General features: G+C 35.0%; 1 protein-coding gene across 2 annotated transcripts in view; it reads left to right on the plus strand.

The window, feature by feature from the left end:
* The first annotated feature begins 4,041 nt into the window (after positions 1 to 4,041).
* Positions 4,042 to 17,869, plus strand: part of KYNU (kynureninase) — a 124,890-nt gene continuing 111,062 nt past the window's right edge. For both annotated transcript variants that reach the window (XM_074302011.1, XM_074302012.1), the window contains exon 1: positions 4,042 to 4,186. The gene's annotated coding sequence lies outside the window, so the exon portion shown is untranslated. The remainder of the gene's footprint in view (positions 4,187 to 17,869) is intronic.

The following is a 17,869-nucleotide window of genomic DNA, read 5'->3' on the forward strand; positions in this document are numbered from 1 at the left end:
TATATATTCATATAAACACATATGTATATAAATATAAATTTAGAGTGCTATCATTTAATTGTTTCCTTTTAATTCTCTAGATAACTTCTGCATTAAATAATCATTGACAGCCTCTTTAGCTCTAAATGTAAAATCCCATTATCTTGGGCTGGTTGAAGGCCCATTTTTAAATTCTGGTTATTTGTAGTCAATTTTGCAATCTGTGTTAAATCATTTTACTTCTTAGGGATCTAGTTTCCTACTCCTTAAAAGTATACAATTGTTCTACTCCAATGTCTCATTGTAGCATAGAGATGCCCTTGGATTCTTTGCAGAAAATCAAAAGCTTTTAAAAAAATTCTGATATGCTACAAACCATCCGAGTATGCCCCCTGATAACAGGATGAATCTCTTTTTTAAAACCTATCCTAGCTAAGTATGGAGAAGCATATCATCAGTACACTTGGTAATAAATGACTGGGAGAATAGGGGATATGGCATCATATGAAATAAAAATCTCTAAAGTTCCTGAAAGCTACATAGTTACTTACAAATATATGCACAGTCATATATACATATACATATATATATATATATGTGTGTGTGTGTGCATATGTGTATGTATTTGTGAATATAGCTATATTGCATATTCAAGTATACCTATTTGGGGATATCTGCATATGTCTATATAAATACATTTTTATTATGCCCAGATGGGTATAGATCTCATACATTCCAACCAACTGTAAAAAGACTCCATCTTCCTTCTAAGCAGGGCAGTAGGAACTTTATTCAAGAAATTCAAAACATACAGAACCATGTGCATTTGCCCACAGGGAGGTCCTTTTAAGAAAGCAAGTCTCTCCTATTCTCCCAAAGAATTTTACATATCTCTCTTGGAACTATGGATATTAGCATTAATCTTGATATAATACTTACCATTATTAGGCAGAAAGAGAACTTTTTTTTTTTAATCAATCTAGAAGCAAGGACAGAAGAAGGGGGTGACTAAGGGTCCTACAATCAAGAGAAATGCGACTTCATTTTAACTAAAATGGAGAGCAGTTTCTAAGATAAAGTTATTCATTTCTAAGAGGGAATTTCCTCCATAGGAAATTACAAATTAATCCATAAAATGTCCTCATTTTATAGATGAGTTATCTTGCACACACAATTAGAATATACACACAACTAGTAAAACTCTGAAATAGTATTTGAACACTTGAACTCCAATTAGCTGATTCCATTTCCAGCACTCAACTCAGTATACTGCCTAGCTTCAAGGCTTACAAAGTACTCTACAAATGTTCATTCATTTGATTTTCTCAACAACCTTGTGAAATATATGCTGCTATTATTCCCATCTGACAAAAGAAATTTTGTCACAAAGAGATCATGGGTCTTATCTAGGGTCTAATATGGTCTAAGGAAGAATATGAATTCATTTTTTTCTCTATTTTATATTATATGCATTATTTATAGACAGCTTAAAGTACTTTCTAAAAATCTACCTATTTTATCTATTTCTTTTGCTTATATAAGCAATTTGCTTATATAAAAATTATTCTCTATCCCCTAATAGCCAGCTTTGCCCTCTTATCAGGTGACAGGCAGAGTAAAGACAGAAAAATCAGATTCTTCTATTTTCTACTTTTTTTTTTCCTGACACAAACATGTATACAATCTGACATTTTGGCAAACTGACATATAGCACTTTAACAGCTATCTTTAATTCTTCTTGCACTCCAGACCACATTGTCTTCCTGAATGCCATCACAGAGCATCACTGTGGCGAATTTGGTATCTTTTAGGGAAAAAGGGGGTAGTAACTTAGCCTTTAGTTTCTATATGAGTACTTACCACCAACTTAGACAGAAAGTCCAATGCCATTGACATTGGTCCACTCATCTGCAAAATACTGTAAGTTGTTCTATATTCTCAGTCAAAGGAAAAACATGAACAGATTTGTGTCTGAATGACAAGGAAAGACCAAACAGCAGATAAAATAACTATGGAGAACCTTTCTTTTTATGACCTGCAAGAAAAAAAAAAAAAAAAACCCACATTCTCCTCATAATTATGTGACTGCTTTGAGGGCAGGGACTATTTCATTTCTGGTTTTGTATCTCTAGTCCAGCATGTAGTAAGCACTCAATAAAAGATGATTTACAACTTAACTTCCTAGAGCTCCCATATACAAGGGAAAATTGACTGCTTGCTCAGCATCTTTTTGGGGGGTTAGACTTTATTAAGCATCATCCTACCTGTTCCACATTTCCTTCTATCTCATCTGCCCACCAGAGGCAAACTATTCTTCCCATTTCCAATTCTACTATTTAAAAACTCTATACTTCAGAGTTGTGCTATTGACTCATATTCAGGACACATGTTATTCCCACCATGTTGAATAGGTTTTCTCCTGACTTCCAAGAATGCCAAGTTCATCAGATACTAACCAACTGTGTGACTTAGACAAGTCATTTAATCTCTACCTACCTCAGTGTCCTTGAATGTAAAATAGATCATTATACTACCTATTTCCAAGAATTTAAAGGATAAAATGAGATATCTATAAAGTCCTTTGCAAACTTTAAAGTGCTATAAAAACATTAGTTATTAATTATTATTTTATTAAAATGTACACTTATAGTAATGTAGCTGGAAACCATGGGGAACTGAAATCTAAACCATGAAGTTTCCTGCAAAAGCGGTTTGTCTTAAATGAAAAAACTGGGAGGTGTGCTGAGAGAAAAGAAGAAGCTCCAGGAGAAGACATTTTAGGAAGAGAAAGGATATGGAGACAGGAAAAAAATGTTTTCAGAGGAATGGCAAGTATACCATTTAGTTGAAGGACAGTGGACATGTAAACCCTTGCAAATGAGGCTGTAATGTGATAAAAGAAACCCAATTCCATTTTGAGTTACACTTCTTGAGCTTATAGTTCACATCCAACTTCACTATGGATGCCACTCATTGTGCTGTTACTAACTTTCCTTATAAGCACATAGTTTACGAAACTTAAAAAATGTCTAGGTTTATATACTAGTCAAAGAATGGAAAACTAATGGAAGATATATATATATATATATATATATATATATATATATATATATATATATATATATATATATACATACACCTGGAAAAACTTCCCTCAGAAGCTGTATCACCTGAATCATTTATATCACTTCCTGGGTAGGGTGTGGGTCCTCAATGTATATCCAACTAAGATTCTCCAGAGTTCCAGCTGAAAATTATTGTGGTCCCTCCATACAGGCCGATTCTTATCCCAGAGAAGTTGATAAACCATTACAGTTAGTAGCCAGAACTAGAACCCCAGGTCAGCATTTTCTTTCTATCCAAATATTACTGATATTTAGCCTGAGAGATAATAAATTCCCACTCTGTATTCAGTAAAGTATCTAGATACGATTTCCAAATTCTGACTAAAATTTTACACCCTGAAAGTCTACTCAGGGGCATCACGAAGCTCACATGAGACAACAGATGCAAAGCACCATGCAAACCTTAAAGTGCTATATAGAGCCAATCATTATTATTAGCCTCCAATCACTCGGCCACCAGTTGGTGATAACTTTATGGTCTGAATCTTCCTATTGCTGAACTCAAGCAATGTTGATAGAGCAATATAGGTATGTGCTACTAAATCTTTAATGACCCAGCTGGGTGGAGGGAAGGAATATATGCACACATTTTAAGTTGAATATGCATTACTAATGGCTTCTTAAAGCCAGATTCTAAACAATCAAAACAATAAATTAAATTCCAATTTGTAGTTAACTCCTGATCTTTAAGTAAAAATGGTCATATAGAAAATTTTACAATCAAACTCTCCCAAGGAAAGGGGCTAGTATACCCATAGTTCCACTTTTCAGGATACATCATCGAAGAGAGATCTGAATTGGCTTGAACTCAGTGAAATTGTGAAACAGAAAGTTGACAGCACAACTGGAGGAAGCATTTTGCTTGAATTTTGGCAGTGATGCAATGGACAGTGTCACTGTTCATATTTAGAATGCAACAAAAGAGGAGGAGCTAACCCTAGAGAAAAATCCCCACAAAGGGAGTGCAGTCACGAGGAACTTGCTATAAAAGTTCTTTTTGAAACTCAGTGCTCACTTTGGCAGAAGGTCCACTGATCACTTTTATTACTTGAAGCTGAGGAATACATCAGAAGCCTGGTCAGGTGAGAATTATTTCACAGTACCTAGCTGTCTCTGTCTCTGTCTCTCTGTTTCTTTGTCTCCCTCTCTCTCTGTCTCTGTTTCTGTCTGTCTCTCTCTCTCTCTCACACACACACACACACACACACACACACACACACACACAGAGAAAATTCTGACATTCATAAAGATACTAGATGAACATGTATATATATATATATATATATATATATATATATATATATATATATATATATATATATATATATATATATATATGTACACACACACATAATTGCTTTGTTAGAAGCCCCTGGTCTCTATTTCTTACTATCTCCTTGGGATCATCTGTGACACATGTTTTGTAGCCTACCCTTTCTTCTCAGAAGATAATATTGTTTAAACACAAAACCAACTATAAGAGCCTCAAAAGGAATTGCCCACACAAATGGAAGTAGTTTTACCAGAGATTTCTACAGCCACTGAAAAATTCCAGTGAATTTTTAAAAGTATGGACATTGGAAAATACCCTGAATTCAATACTTCTAAAATGTCATTGCACAGGCCCATATCTAGATGGTTACACAGGTAGCTTTTAAGTTCAGAGAGCAAAGTGAGCTACCTTTAAAATTAGCTTTACACTTTCAGCTGTTTCTTTTATGCCTCCTTCAAATAAATGCTTTTTTTTTTTTTTTTTTTTTTTTTTTTTAGAAGTGAAATTGGGGTAAGCTTGGGACAAAATACTTTCCTTTTCATTTTCAGAAACAGTTGCCTAAAAAAGAGTATCTCTCTAAGTAAGAAGATAATTTTCTAAAACTGCTATTTGTGTGTGCATTTATCTATTGACATTAGGTGGTGTAACGGTTATCAGTCTCATTGTAATTAGTGTTATCTTAATTTGATGCTAAAATGTCCAGTGAATGTAACTGTGTGCTGCTCTATGGTCATAAGAAGCTAATGCAAGTACTGCTTTAATGAAAATTTTTATTTCTACTGACCAGCACTTTGAATGGTATTGTAACAAGTTGTTGTTTTTTTTTTTTTTTTTTTTTTAAATGACTTTTCAGAGGCCACTATTATAATGTGCTTTGGTTGTTTGGCTTAAACATTTCTAAACTTTGAACTTTCAGACTAGATATTATTTGCTCCTTTGACATTTTATGCTCAGGACTGTGTAAACATTAACTATTTTGTCGTTATGGTCGTTAAACTAATTGATTAATTTAACCAGCAAATGAAATAGAAAAAAAATATATAACAAATATTTACTTGGTATTATTTCATTGACTCTTTAAAAAAGCTCTTAAGGAAAAAGATCTTAATTTATAATGTCAAGTCACTGCATATCCCATTGCAGAACTGCATCGAAAGATTTTTTTATCTGTGTATGTGGGTGTATTTCTATCTATATGTGCCTGTGTGTAAACACACTTATTTTTTCCTTAACAGTTCAACCCTGCATTAGGAGTTAGGAGATCTGGGACCTACTGTGTACATTTCATGCATTTACCAGCATTGTCAATTTGTTGGCTACATAATCTTGAGCAATTTTTCCTCTGTCAGCTTCAGTTTCATCATCTATTAAATAGGAATAATAATACATGCTCTTGTTTCCCTCATAGTAAGACATTATATATAAATGAGACATTATACATGAAAAATTATATATGAAAAATATTTCACAAACTATAAAATGCTATACAAATATATTATTATCAGAAAGCATGACCTAAAAGGATTAAGTTTATCACTCTCTTCTCTCCACCTCTAAATTCAGCAAACATACATACATACAATGAAAGGTGTTAAATTTGTTTAAGAACAACATTAAGATTCTTATTTTAGAGTAAAAGAAAATTCAAGATGTTTAATGCCATAGTCTTCATTTGAAGACATATAATTTAATAATTTAAATGCTAACTATTAAACATTTGATTTTTTCTTTTATATTCAAGATTTTAAATTTGGCCTGCATTTCTGTTACAAAAGAAGAAAGACTCAATACTTATGCCTGGGTTATAATCTCAAGAGAACATTAAGATAGAGAAGGAGTTTTGTGGACATTACCTAAGCCCAGTCTTTTCATTATGTATATTAGGAAACAGAGTCTCAAAGAAAGGTACCTCTTCTTTCCATATCCCACAAATAATAACATTCTGTATTTTTTTTCAATACTCAATCAATCCACATGAAAAGTAAACAGCTTATTCTGAAGATCTGTGAGCCTTTTGGACTTATCATTTCTTTGGGGCCATTCCCATAAATACATCAGTGGAAGGGATTCCCAATGTGGGAATCCCTTTCATTAATATAGTGCAGTAAGGAAGTTGACTTGAGTATTAAAAGCTCAAAAATATGTATATATCATAACCAAGATTTGAACCTGTATTTTTCAGATTTCAAAGCTGGCTCTTTATATTTATCTTTCTCTGCTCTGTCACATGCAATTAAGATCTCCATCTCAGAAATTTCTTTCCATTGCTATTTCCTTTCCTAAATGCATAATCTATTTATATAATGATAGTTCTGTTGATTTGTGTTTGAATAACCAGATCAAAAGAATGATAATTAATGAACTAGTTTCAGACTATAGGGTGTTCCAATGAAATAGCACCAAATATGGTTTTGGGACTTTTCTCTCATTCAACATTTCTACCCATATCTTGGATGACAGTTATAAAATTTAGGAATGACATGAAACTGTAAGATAATAGAGACTATATTCATTGACAGGACCAATATACAAAAACATCTCAACAAACTAGACTGCTGGACAAATCAAATAAGATGAATGCACTAATAAAAATCTAATTAGATGAAAATCGAATACTGTAAAGATAAAGTCCCTTGCAGGTTCAAAAAGCCAACTAAACAAGCATTGGATTCATATAATTCATGAATTATCATTCTTTTGATCTGGTTATTCAAACACAAATCGATTTAACTGTCCTATTATCTAGTCCATATCTCTCCATCTTATCAATAAATATATCAAGGAACATTGTCAAATATCCTGCTGAAATCTAGGCATGTTGTGTCTAGATTTCATATTCTGTCTAGAGAACTTTCTTGAAATAGCAGTTTAAGAAACTTGTAAAACAAGGAAATAATTTGGCATAATTGATTCTTTATGAATCTATGCTGGTTTCCAAGATCACTATTTACTTTCCTAAATGCATAATCTATTTATATAATGAAAATTTAGGAGTTCATAAAAGTGGCTTGATTATGTGAAAACCTACATTCTTCAGAGGAAAATACAAATACAAATATATATCTTAAACAGGTAATCTTCCCCCTTCTTGTGAATAAATTTTATGTGGCAATTTGGTTTTTCAGGAAGTTTTCCCTTAAAGTTTTATGAAATATTAATTATGTTATAAATAAACTAGAGAGAAGGATTTAAAAACTGGTATTTAGAACTAGGAATAGAAACAAAACCAGGATTTTCCAACTGGAAGGGGTTTTTAATATGGGCTATGAAGCTGTTGTTTTTATAAATGAGAAAACTAAGACCCTCAGAGGTCCACAGAATCATATGATTTAAAATGAACTTAACATGAAGAGAAAGGAGAAGAACTGAATTAAAATGCTCTGTAGATTAAATTTCATGATCCTCTGTGTATAAGAAATATAATCTTCAAAATTTGTTTGAATGATGGAAGCAATCCACATATTAAGAAATTATCTTTTTTGAAAAAGAATTGTAATTCACATGATTCCGTCCCATACAAGCAGGTGGAATAAATGAGTTAAAAGTTAAACACAGAAACATAAATTGGATAATCTGCCCTTAGCAATATTGAGCAATTATGCTAAAGGAAAAGAGTAAAACCAGTCTTCATAATTCAGGGATACATTTGAGACACCATATAACACCATTTTCATTCTGTCTTTCTTGTGTGAAGTACAGCAGTTACAAAGTGTTAAGAGATTTACAAGAAATTACAAATGCAATAATAGAAAAAAAATGTGAAAAAAGGAACTGAATGAATTATTTTTTTTCCTATATGCCAGGTATAGGGCCAAGAGTTTTACAAATATTTACACATATTCTTTCATTTGAGGAAGGAAATGAAATTTGATTATACAGAAATTATACATTCATGAATGACACAGCAAATTAAAAAAGAACAAGTAAAGATATAGGCTGAGTGATGAAAATCAGTTTTCAAAGAAGAGAAAAAAGAAAAAGGACAAAGATAAAGGAAAATTTATTAGAAAAGGGTGCCATAAAGAAATTGGCATCCAGGTGTCTCTAAGGACAGAGTAGGCCTGGAGTCGGGAAGAGATGAGTCTCCTTCAGTTCAAATCTGGCCTCAGATATGTACAAGTTATATGACCCTGAGCAAGTCTGTAAATGATTTGCCTTAGTTTCCTCATTTATAAATGAGCTAAAGGGGGGAAAAAATGGTAAACCACTCCAGTATACCAAGAAAACACAAAATGGAATCACTAAGATTCCAAAGTGACTATAAAATGACTGAACAAAAACAAAAGAAGGAATGTAACATAAACTAAGATTTTAAGAAGGAGGGAGTAGAGGAACAGATCAATAAATAAGCAAAAGAAAGAAAAATTAATAAGTTAAATGAATTCAAGAAATTCATGACATGGATTAATGGAAGGGGATAAAAATAAATACAAAAGAAATAACTGGAAAATTATAATGACCAAGCTTGACCTGGAAAAGAGTTGAGAAAATGAACTTCCCTTACTTCAATACAGAGGTAGGAGAATATAGGTGTCTAATATTTCATATGTCACATATCCTCTACTTATCTTCTCCCATCTCTGTCTTTATATGTCTTTGCCATAGCATAATAACTTTCAAATTATTTAAACATTTATTCACCATTTGTTGAGGGCTACCAAAAATTTCTTAACATTTAGTTTATACTTTCTAATTATATTCTTCATCTTCTGTGAATACATTAATCTGAGGTAGGAGGGACATTCCTTCCTTTATTCATATATTATCAGATATGATGAATCATCTAGTTGATTTTGCTAATACCTTTTCCTTTTTCTTGTTTTTTTTTTTTGTTGTTGTTGTTCTTGTTGTTGTTGCAAGAAGTTTATTGGAGTAAGAAAGAAAGCTATATTAAGAAATGAATTAACATATAAAAAAGATATTAATAATAAAGTTAGAATCTTTTGCCTTAGATTTTGTTTCTAAAATGAATTATTTGGATAATAAAATTAAATAAAAACCATCATTGCATCACAACATTGCTTTATTTGCTTCACACAAATTGTACACTTAATCTAGTTCATATGACTCTTTCTTAAGACTACATGATTATTTTGACCTGGATAATTCATGATCTACTCTCAGGGCAATGTCTATACAAGACAGATACAGATCAAAATTGCTTTTCTAAGCAGTCGTGGACATGTGTTGCTTGTGTATTATTTAAGGGGATTTAAAGAAAGGTAGGCAGGGACAGTCAGTCATGGAAGTTAGTTGGCCCAGTGGATATAATACCAGCCCTGAAGCCAAGAGGACCTGAGTTCAAATTTGACCTGTCACTTAACACTTTTTGCCTGTGTGATCCTAAGCAAGTTAATTAAACCCAATTGCCTCAGGGGAAAAAAAAGCCATTTCTTGAAAGCAGTGGATAATGCCATATTAAGCAGTGCAGGAAAAGTTAAGTTGTAATTACCCTTTGTTTTTCTGTTGTCCCTAATGTAATGTCCTGACCTTTTTCTTTTCTCTCCAAACATTCTGGTTTTCTTGCTACTTTTTAATTCAATCCTTTTCCGTAATTCTTGATTGTCCCTTCATACTTTTTTTGGTCTTATTACAAGCAATTCTCTTTTTCATGCTTCTCTCTAGTAATCTCACAGTTTGGATATTGATATGCTTGATGTCAATAACTGGAGGATCATTAGCCAAAACTATCTCTGTGATTTCATCTAACAAGGAATCGTGTAAAACTTTAAAATATCCATATCACATCATGTTATAGAATATATATATATATATGTAGTGGAAATGTGGTGATTACTTAATTAAAGCCAATGTGTGATAGGTCAGAAATTTGTAGGATTGTCAGGGGGCAAATATATTGCTAAAAGTTAAAAGTTCAAATGTCCCTTACAACATTTTCTAATTCATTATATACTGATCATATTAAATATTTCTATCAATGTTTTTGGAAATATGGTAAAATTAATAAGCAGGCTTTGGGCATTGTTTTCCACAACAGATCATATCTTTAATGTTATTCAAATGATTGAAAGATGAAAATAATACTCAGCCTAATTGACTGATTTTTTAAAGGAGTTGACTTGGTGGAGTAAAATATATTCTTAAAGGTTCTTCTCCAACAAAGTCTCTCTCATGCAAATATATTAAAATGATACAAGATTTCTTCATAGATGATACAGTCACAGATAATTCTAATCCTCTGAGCAGTAATATCTAGTCAGGAAAAAAAAGGGGGGGAGGGGGATTTATATGTGCAAAATAACCAGAACAGGCAGATTCTAGCTTCTGCAACTATCATGTGTATCCATGTAGTCGAGATGGGCATGCCTCCTCCAGCAGCAGAAATGCCAACTGCTTAGCACAACCGCAGGCAACCAAGGCATCCTCCAGCAGCCAGACTGCCACATGCTTTGGAGTGGCCCCAAGCCAGGCAGGAGTCCTCTGGAGGCCAGACCACTATGTGCATCGACAGAGCTTCAGATAAGTAGATGTCCTCTGGCTACCAGACCACAGGTGCTGCAGCCCAAGGAAACCCAAAAACACACCATCAGGCAAACACCAGACAGATTTTCAGTCTGAAGAGACTTCAAAGGAAATCTCGTTTATCCCTTCATGTTACAGATGAAGAAACCAAAGCCCAGAGAGAATAATATTATATTAAATCTGTATACATTTCAGATTTATTCACCTGTGTTCATAGTATTCTTCCCACTCCTAAGTAGAATATAAACTCCTTAAGGTTAGGGACTGTGTTTTGTTTTTTTTTTTTGTCTCTCTCCAGTACCTAATAGACTTCCTGGGACACACTATAGAGTCAATAAGTGCTTCTTGAATTGAACAGATGATAACTGTAATGAAAGCATCAAATTTCTGAATACTAAAGAGCATCCTTAATGGGATCCACAATTTGTCAAAAGACTCTAACCAGATCAATCCATACTGGGAATGTCAGGCTATAAAATGCCTCTTGCTCATATTAAGCCTACTGAGTGGATCCATTGATGGTAATAACAATAATATTAATTGTAATAACAATAGCTAACATTTATATAGCATCTTTTTTTTTTGTCCTGAGGCTGGGGTTAAGTGACTTGCCCAGGGTCACACAGCTAGGAAGTGTTAAGTGTCTGAGACCAGATTTGAACTTGGGTCCTTCTGAATTCAGGGCTGGTGCTCTATCCACTGCGCCACCTAGCTGCCCCCTATATAACATCTTAATGTTTGCAAAAACACTTTTCAAGTATTACCTTGTTTAACCCTAACAGCAATCCTATGGGATAAATGCTATTATTATCCCCATTTTGCACATGAGGATACTGAGGCAGACAGCAATTAAGTGTTCTGCCAAGACCACATAGTTAGTGACTGAATTAGGATTTAAACTCAAGAATTCCTGCCTTCAACTCCAGCACTCTCTTCAATCTAGGGCCCCACAAATGCACATGGGTAAGTCACTTATCTCCCAGGCTTTATTGTGAAGATCAAATAAGTTAATGTTTGTAAAGCTCCTGGTACATAATAAATGGTATATAAAGCTTAGCGACTATTATTTAAGCTCTGATCCTTAAAATATAACGTTTAGAAATTAATGGCTCAACCTCAAAGTTTTAGTTTAGAAAATAAATTAGAAAGTCGAAAAGCTTTAATTTAGAAATTAATGAATTACAGAACCTCAGAGCTTTCCTATGTACTTCTCAAAAGGGGAAGAGAAATTTCCAGGAGCCAACTGGAATATGAAGACAACTAAAACTAATAATTGACAATTTCTAAAGCACTTACTATGGCACAAAAACAGCACTATGGAAGTGCCTTATAAAACAACTTCTCATTTGATCCTCACACCAGCCTGACTTCAGGTCCTAAAGATCTCAGAGGCCCCGATGTGGAAGGTGACATCACTGATGGGGGAATTCATGGTCAGAAAATCCCCTTCAGCAAAGTAGATCTGCTGCTGATGAGCTGTCAGGGAGGCCAGGGGCTCCAGTGGCTGCTGAAGTCTTTTCAAAGAGGAACTTATGGTTTCACTGGGAGCTTGTGGACCACGCCCTCCAACTCTCCCATCAGCTCTCTGGGCTTTGACTCTACCCACCCAACAAAGAGGAGAAAGGAGGAAATCAGGGTCCTGCACCAACCTTTGACCTGCACTCCAGATTTTATTGTAGCTGTAAAGTCTGGAGCAACTTATGGGAATGGTCCTGCTGAGCTCCTGCCTCACTCCAGAGGCGGCAGTGGTGCAGGAGAAAGAGGGCTGGGCTTCAGACACTTTATGGTTGCTGGGCAAGTTGCTTCACCCTGTTTGCCTCAGTTTCCCCAACTGTAAAATGAGCTGGAGAAGGAAATGGTAAACCAGTCCAGGATATTTGCTCCAAGAAAATCCTAGGCGGGGTGATGAAGAACGCCTATTCACTCTCTTCTCTCCTTACTACCAGGGAACTTGTTTGCTGACTTAGGAACTGCCTGGAGAGGTACCCTCCAGCATCTGGCCCAGTGTGGCCATAGTTTTAACTGAGTGGCATTTAAAAAGAGAGAAAAAGGGAAAAAGGAAGGAAAGCTTGTCTTCACAGGGTATCTTGAGATCAGGTTGTTTTAATGATGCAGGGGTTCTCAAACTACGGCCCTCGGGCCAGATGCAGCCACTGAGGACGTTTATGAGGGGCCCCCCCCTGGTTATGGCAAATGGCCTGAGGGGTGGAGACAGAGTGTGAGGTTTTGTTTTTACATTTTAGATTTGAACCTATCCCATGTCTCCAGTTACCAGCATTATTTATCTCTACCTTCCTGGTGTCCCATTGATGGGGGTGAACTCTGAAACTGTGTCCCTTTAGTCTATAAAAGAAGGGAGATTCACAGTCTGTGGGAAAGCATATCTTCCCAGACAAGTTAAGTGGCTTCGTTCAATTAGAGATCTTGGTCAAATCACTCTCTGTGGATCTTTTGGGGGTGGCCTAGATTAGGCGAGTGAAGCACTAAGTTGGGTTATTAGTAAGATAAGTTCTTAGGCCCACTGTAAGAAGTGGAACTTTTTTCTTTTTTTTCTTCATTTTTTGGACTGGCCACATTGCTCAAATGTCAAATATCCATTCACCAAAAAGACTTATATGGAGAATTTGGAGTAAGCACTCCCAAGGTGGTCAGAAAAAGCAATAGAAGGACACTCTCAAGAACTTAAGAATTGATTGTATGGCATGGGAGACACTGGCACAGGACTGCCCGGCACACCCTCATTAAAGAAGGTGTTGTGCTCTGTGAGCAAAGCAGAATTAAATCAGCCCAGAAAAAATGGAAAAGGTGCAGAGTTAAATAAGCTACTTCAAATATTCATGGAATCTATTTGTGTCCAACCTAAGGCAGAATATTCCAAGCTTATGTTGATTTGGTCAGCCACAGTCAGACACACTGTAGCTCCACTCTTAACATAGTGGTGTTATTTTGGTCTTTTTCAAAAACAAAGGACAACAATCCAACCTAACCTAATATTAATTAACTGATTGATTAGAAACTTAAATACAAAATGGAAAAGAAAATATGAAATAAATTTCCATTTCACAAAAGCATATTTAATATATACTACATGTTGCATTCAGAACTTTTCATCTTTGCTTCTTTTTGTAGGGGATTTTTTGGTCTCTGTTGTTCACTTTTTACTATATTTTTTCCTTCCCCCTCCCCCCTCCCACCTCCCAGAAGTATATTAGTTAATCATGAATATATATTTATGGATACATGCATATATACAGAGATATCTATAATCATATACACATACATTAATATACATCAATGTAAGTTTATACTACACTTGTGTGTCCTTTGTTCCTCTGAAAGTGAATAACATCATCCTTCTTAGATACAAGTCTTTCCATATTTTTCTAAATCCACTAACTCTTCATTTCCCACATTATGTCAATATTCCAACTTTATACTATCTAGCTGTTTTAAGTAGTCTAAAACAATATTGATTAATATGGCTGACATGATATAGTTTTCCTTTTTTCTCTTTTGATTGAATATATTTTAACTATAACTTTGTACTACCCCTGCTTTTTTTCCCTAATAATTTCACTTCTGATCATTACTATTATATTGGTGTGTATCTTTTGTTTTTTATCCATACTGACTCCTTTACTTTTACTCTTTATCTTGACTTGCTATTACCCTACCATCCCTCTAAGAATCCATCTCTTATTCTCTCCCTCCACTCTTTCCTCCTACCTTTTCTCTTCTGCTTTATCCTACTTGTTAATCTACACACATTTCCCATTTCCATTAGTCTACATACCCTCCTTCTTCTCCTCCAATACAATATATCTCTTTGTGATATGTAATGTCCCTTTTTTTACCTCCACTTTTCCCTTTTTCTGGTACAATTCCCTTTCCACCTCTAGTTCATTTTTTTATATTATAACAGTAAAATCAAATCATACATGCACTCTTTAAGTATGTCCATAAAAGGTATACAGTTCTCAAGACTTCTTTTGACCATTTTATGCTTCTCTTGAGTCCTCTATGTGGAGGTCAAATTTTTTGTTTAGCTCCGGGTTTTTCATCAGAAATAAATGAAATTCACCTGTTTTATTGAATGCCCATCTTCTTCCCTGGAAGAAAATACTCAGTTTTGCTGGGTAGTTTATTCTTGGCTGTATTCCGAGGTCCTTGCCTTTAGGAATATCAGATTCCAGGCCCTTCAATCCTTTAATGTGGAAGCTGCTAGATCCTGAGTGATTCTATTTTTAGTTCCTCAGTATTTGAATTTTTTTTTTTCTGGCTACTTGTAGTATTTTTTTCCTTTGTCCAATAGTTTTGAAATTTAGCCACAATATTCCTTGGAGTTTTAATATTGGAGTCTCTTTCAGGGGGTGTTCAATAAATTCTTTCAGTGGCTATTTTACCTTCTGATTCTATGACATCTGGGCAGTTTTCTTTGATAATTTCCTAAAAAATAGTGTCTAGGCTCTTTTTTTCATCATGATTTTCAGGGGGTCCAAGAAGCCTTAGATTATCTCTCCTAGATCTATTTTCCAGATCTGTTGTTTTCCCAAGCAAGTATTTAACTTTTTTTTTCTATTTTTTCATTTTTTGGTTTTGCTTGATTGATTCTTGATGTCTCATCAAGACATTCATTTCCATTTGTTCAGTTCAGATTTTTAATGAATTATTTTCTTCATTCACTTTTTTTTTCTTTTTATAATTGTCCAATTGAGTTTTTAAATGAGTTGTTTTGTTCTATGGAACTTTTTTCCATTTCACAATTTTTTTAAAGAAATTATTTTCTTTTTCCAATTCACAAATTCTGTTTTCCTGGGAGTTCTTTACTTATTCCATTTCACATTTCAAGGAGTTGTTTTCTTTTTCCACTTTATCAGATCTTTTTTTTTTAAATGAGTTATATTCCTTTTCCAAACCTTCTTGCAAAGCTATCTTTTCCTTTCCCCATTCTTCTTGTAGCTCTCTTTTGAGATCCTTTTTAATTTCTTCTAGGAGAGCCTTTGTGTTGTGGGGACCAGGTTATATCACCTTTTGAGGCTTCATCTGGAGACAATCTGCTTTTAGTCTTCTCAGGGTTGGAAATCTGTTCTTTTTCAGTATAGAAACTGTCTATAGTTAGAGCTTGCTTTGCTTTTTTAATCATTATTTTTAAAATTTTGGGATCTGCTTTTACTGCAAGGAGGTTCCAAGCTTCCTCTATAGACCAGGAAGGGACAGTGGCTGACATGGGGTCAGTGGCTGCCCTGGGAACAGCGACTGCACTGGGATCTCATTGAGTCACTCCTGGTACTGGGTGGGCGTGGCCATGCCCTGTGAGACTCCAGCACTTTAGGGTTCATTCTTTGTCCTCTGCATTTGTGTTAGCTGTTTTATAACTTCTTTGCTGATCTACTGCCAGGGCAGAGTAGCCAACACTGTAGTAGAGTCCTCCCCATAGATTCTCAGCCCCATGGAGACTGCATCCTGCCCCCAGTCTGCTCAGCATGCACTGGCCTCTGTGTCTGTGCCTAGCCTCCTCCTGTGCCATGCCTGATCAAAACAGACCTTTTCTGGTGATGTTCAAAATTATCTTCTGCTAGTAATTTGCTGCACTCCCAACATTTGTGAATTCTGTCAGTCTAGCACTATTTCAGAGGCTGAATTTCTTATTTAGTGGGAGGGTAGTAAGAGAGCTCAGAAAGAAGTGTGTGTCCTCTCTGCCATCTTGGCTCCACTTCCCTCTTGGATTGTTCTTACTTTTTAAAAGTTTTTCCTCAATCTCTCATTTTTAATATCTTTTCAAATTTCTATGAATTTTTTTAGACAGGTAACTATTTGGCTTTACTCTTTCAGGTAAGAAAGGATTTTTTTTTTATATACATATAAAAAAAATTAGTTATTAATGGCAGCTGATTTGTGCAAATCACCTCTAGTCTTGGGTCGTGGGGTATGAAGAATGGTGCCTCTGGCCTCAAGTACTCCTTCACTTCTCTTCTCTATCCTGGAACCAGGAGCCAAGAACTTCACCCTCCTGTTCATGCAGCTAGCATTGAATACAGCTAGCATTGCTCCTGCCCCACTCCTCCTGCACATAATGACATACTCCAGCTCCTCGCCCAGGGCCACTTCTCAGCAGCCCAGCTGGGTCTGGCATTCCTTATCAGCAGAGGTTCCCTCAGTCTTCCCCTAATCAGATGCCAGAGCCCTAACTCACACTGTCTGCCAAGTGGCCTGTGGCTGGGGCTGAGGCTATCTTCTAACCCAGCTACCCTGGGCTTGCCTCTAGCTGGTTCAGAGAAACTGCTCTGGGGGGCTTTACATTTGTTTACATTTCAAGAGGCCAAACTTCTGTCCTAGGATATTTCTTTGGAGCCTCTCAGGTTGTTTCAACAAGGCTATTCTTTTGTCCCAACTCTTACTTCTTTTTAACTACCCTACTTTTGCCCTGAAGTATAGTTTTGGGGGGGTAATCTAGAGAGTTTCTGATTTATCTAACATCTTCCCAGCCACCAAAATTGTATATAGATTCAGAACATTTGTTTATTATTATAATTTCACATACTTATTCAATTCATTCTTATGGATTATTGTTTGAATAAATATATTTGGGAATGTATTATGTGTTTGTATTCATACTAACAAATGGTTAGGCTAGAGATAGCCACCCCTCCTATATTAATCTAAAACAAAAAAAATCCAGCATAAGTATAATTTTAGTTCAATGTAGAATAGTCCATGAATTCTTCTTTTATTTTCTTTCACACAACCATTCTGGTAATCATTCCTGAGTGATATAGCTATTTTCTATTATCACTGGTTCATAAAGACAATTGTGACATAATGGTACAAAAGGTCTAAAAGACAGAAAGACAAGGGCTTATTCCCTACTTCTGACTTATAATAGCTGACTCTGGACAAGTTACATGACTCAAGACTTTCAATTGCAGAGAAGTTGTTGAATTACATTAATAAAGGGAATTTCCTTGTTCAGGAGTTTCCTGTATCAAAGAAATCATAGGTTCAGTCCCTA

Source organism: Sminthopsis crassicaudata, chromosome 3, assembly GCF_048593235.1.
Source record: "Sminthopsis crassicaudata isolate SCR6 chromosome 3, ASM4859323v1, whole genome shotgun sequence".
Taxonomy (NCBI): Eukaryota; Metazoa; Chordata; class Mammalia; order Dasyuromorphia; family Dasyuridae; genus Sminthopsis; species Sminthopsis crassicaudata.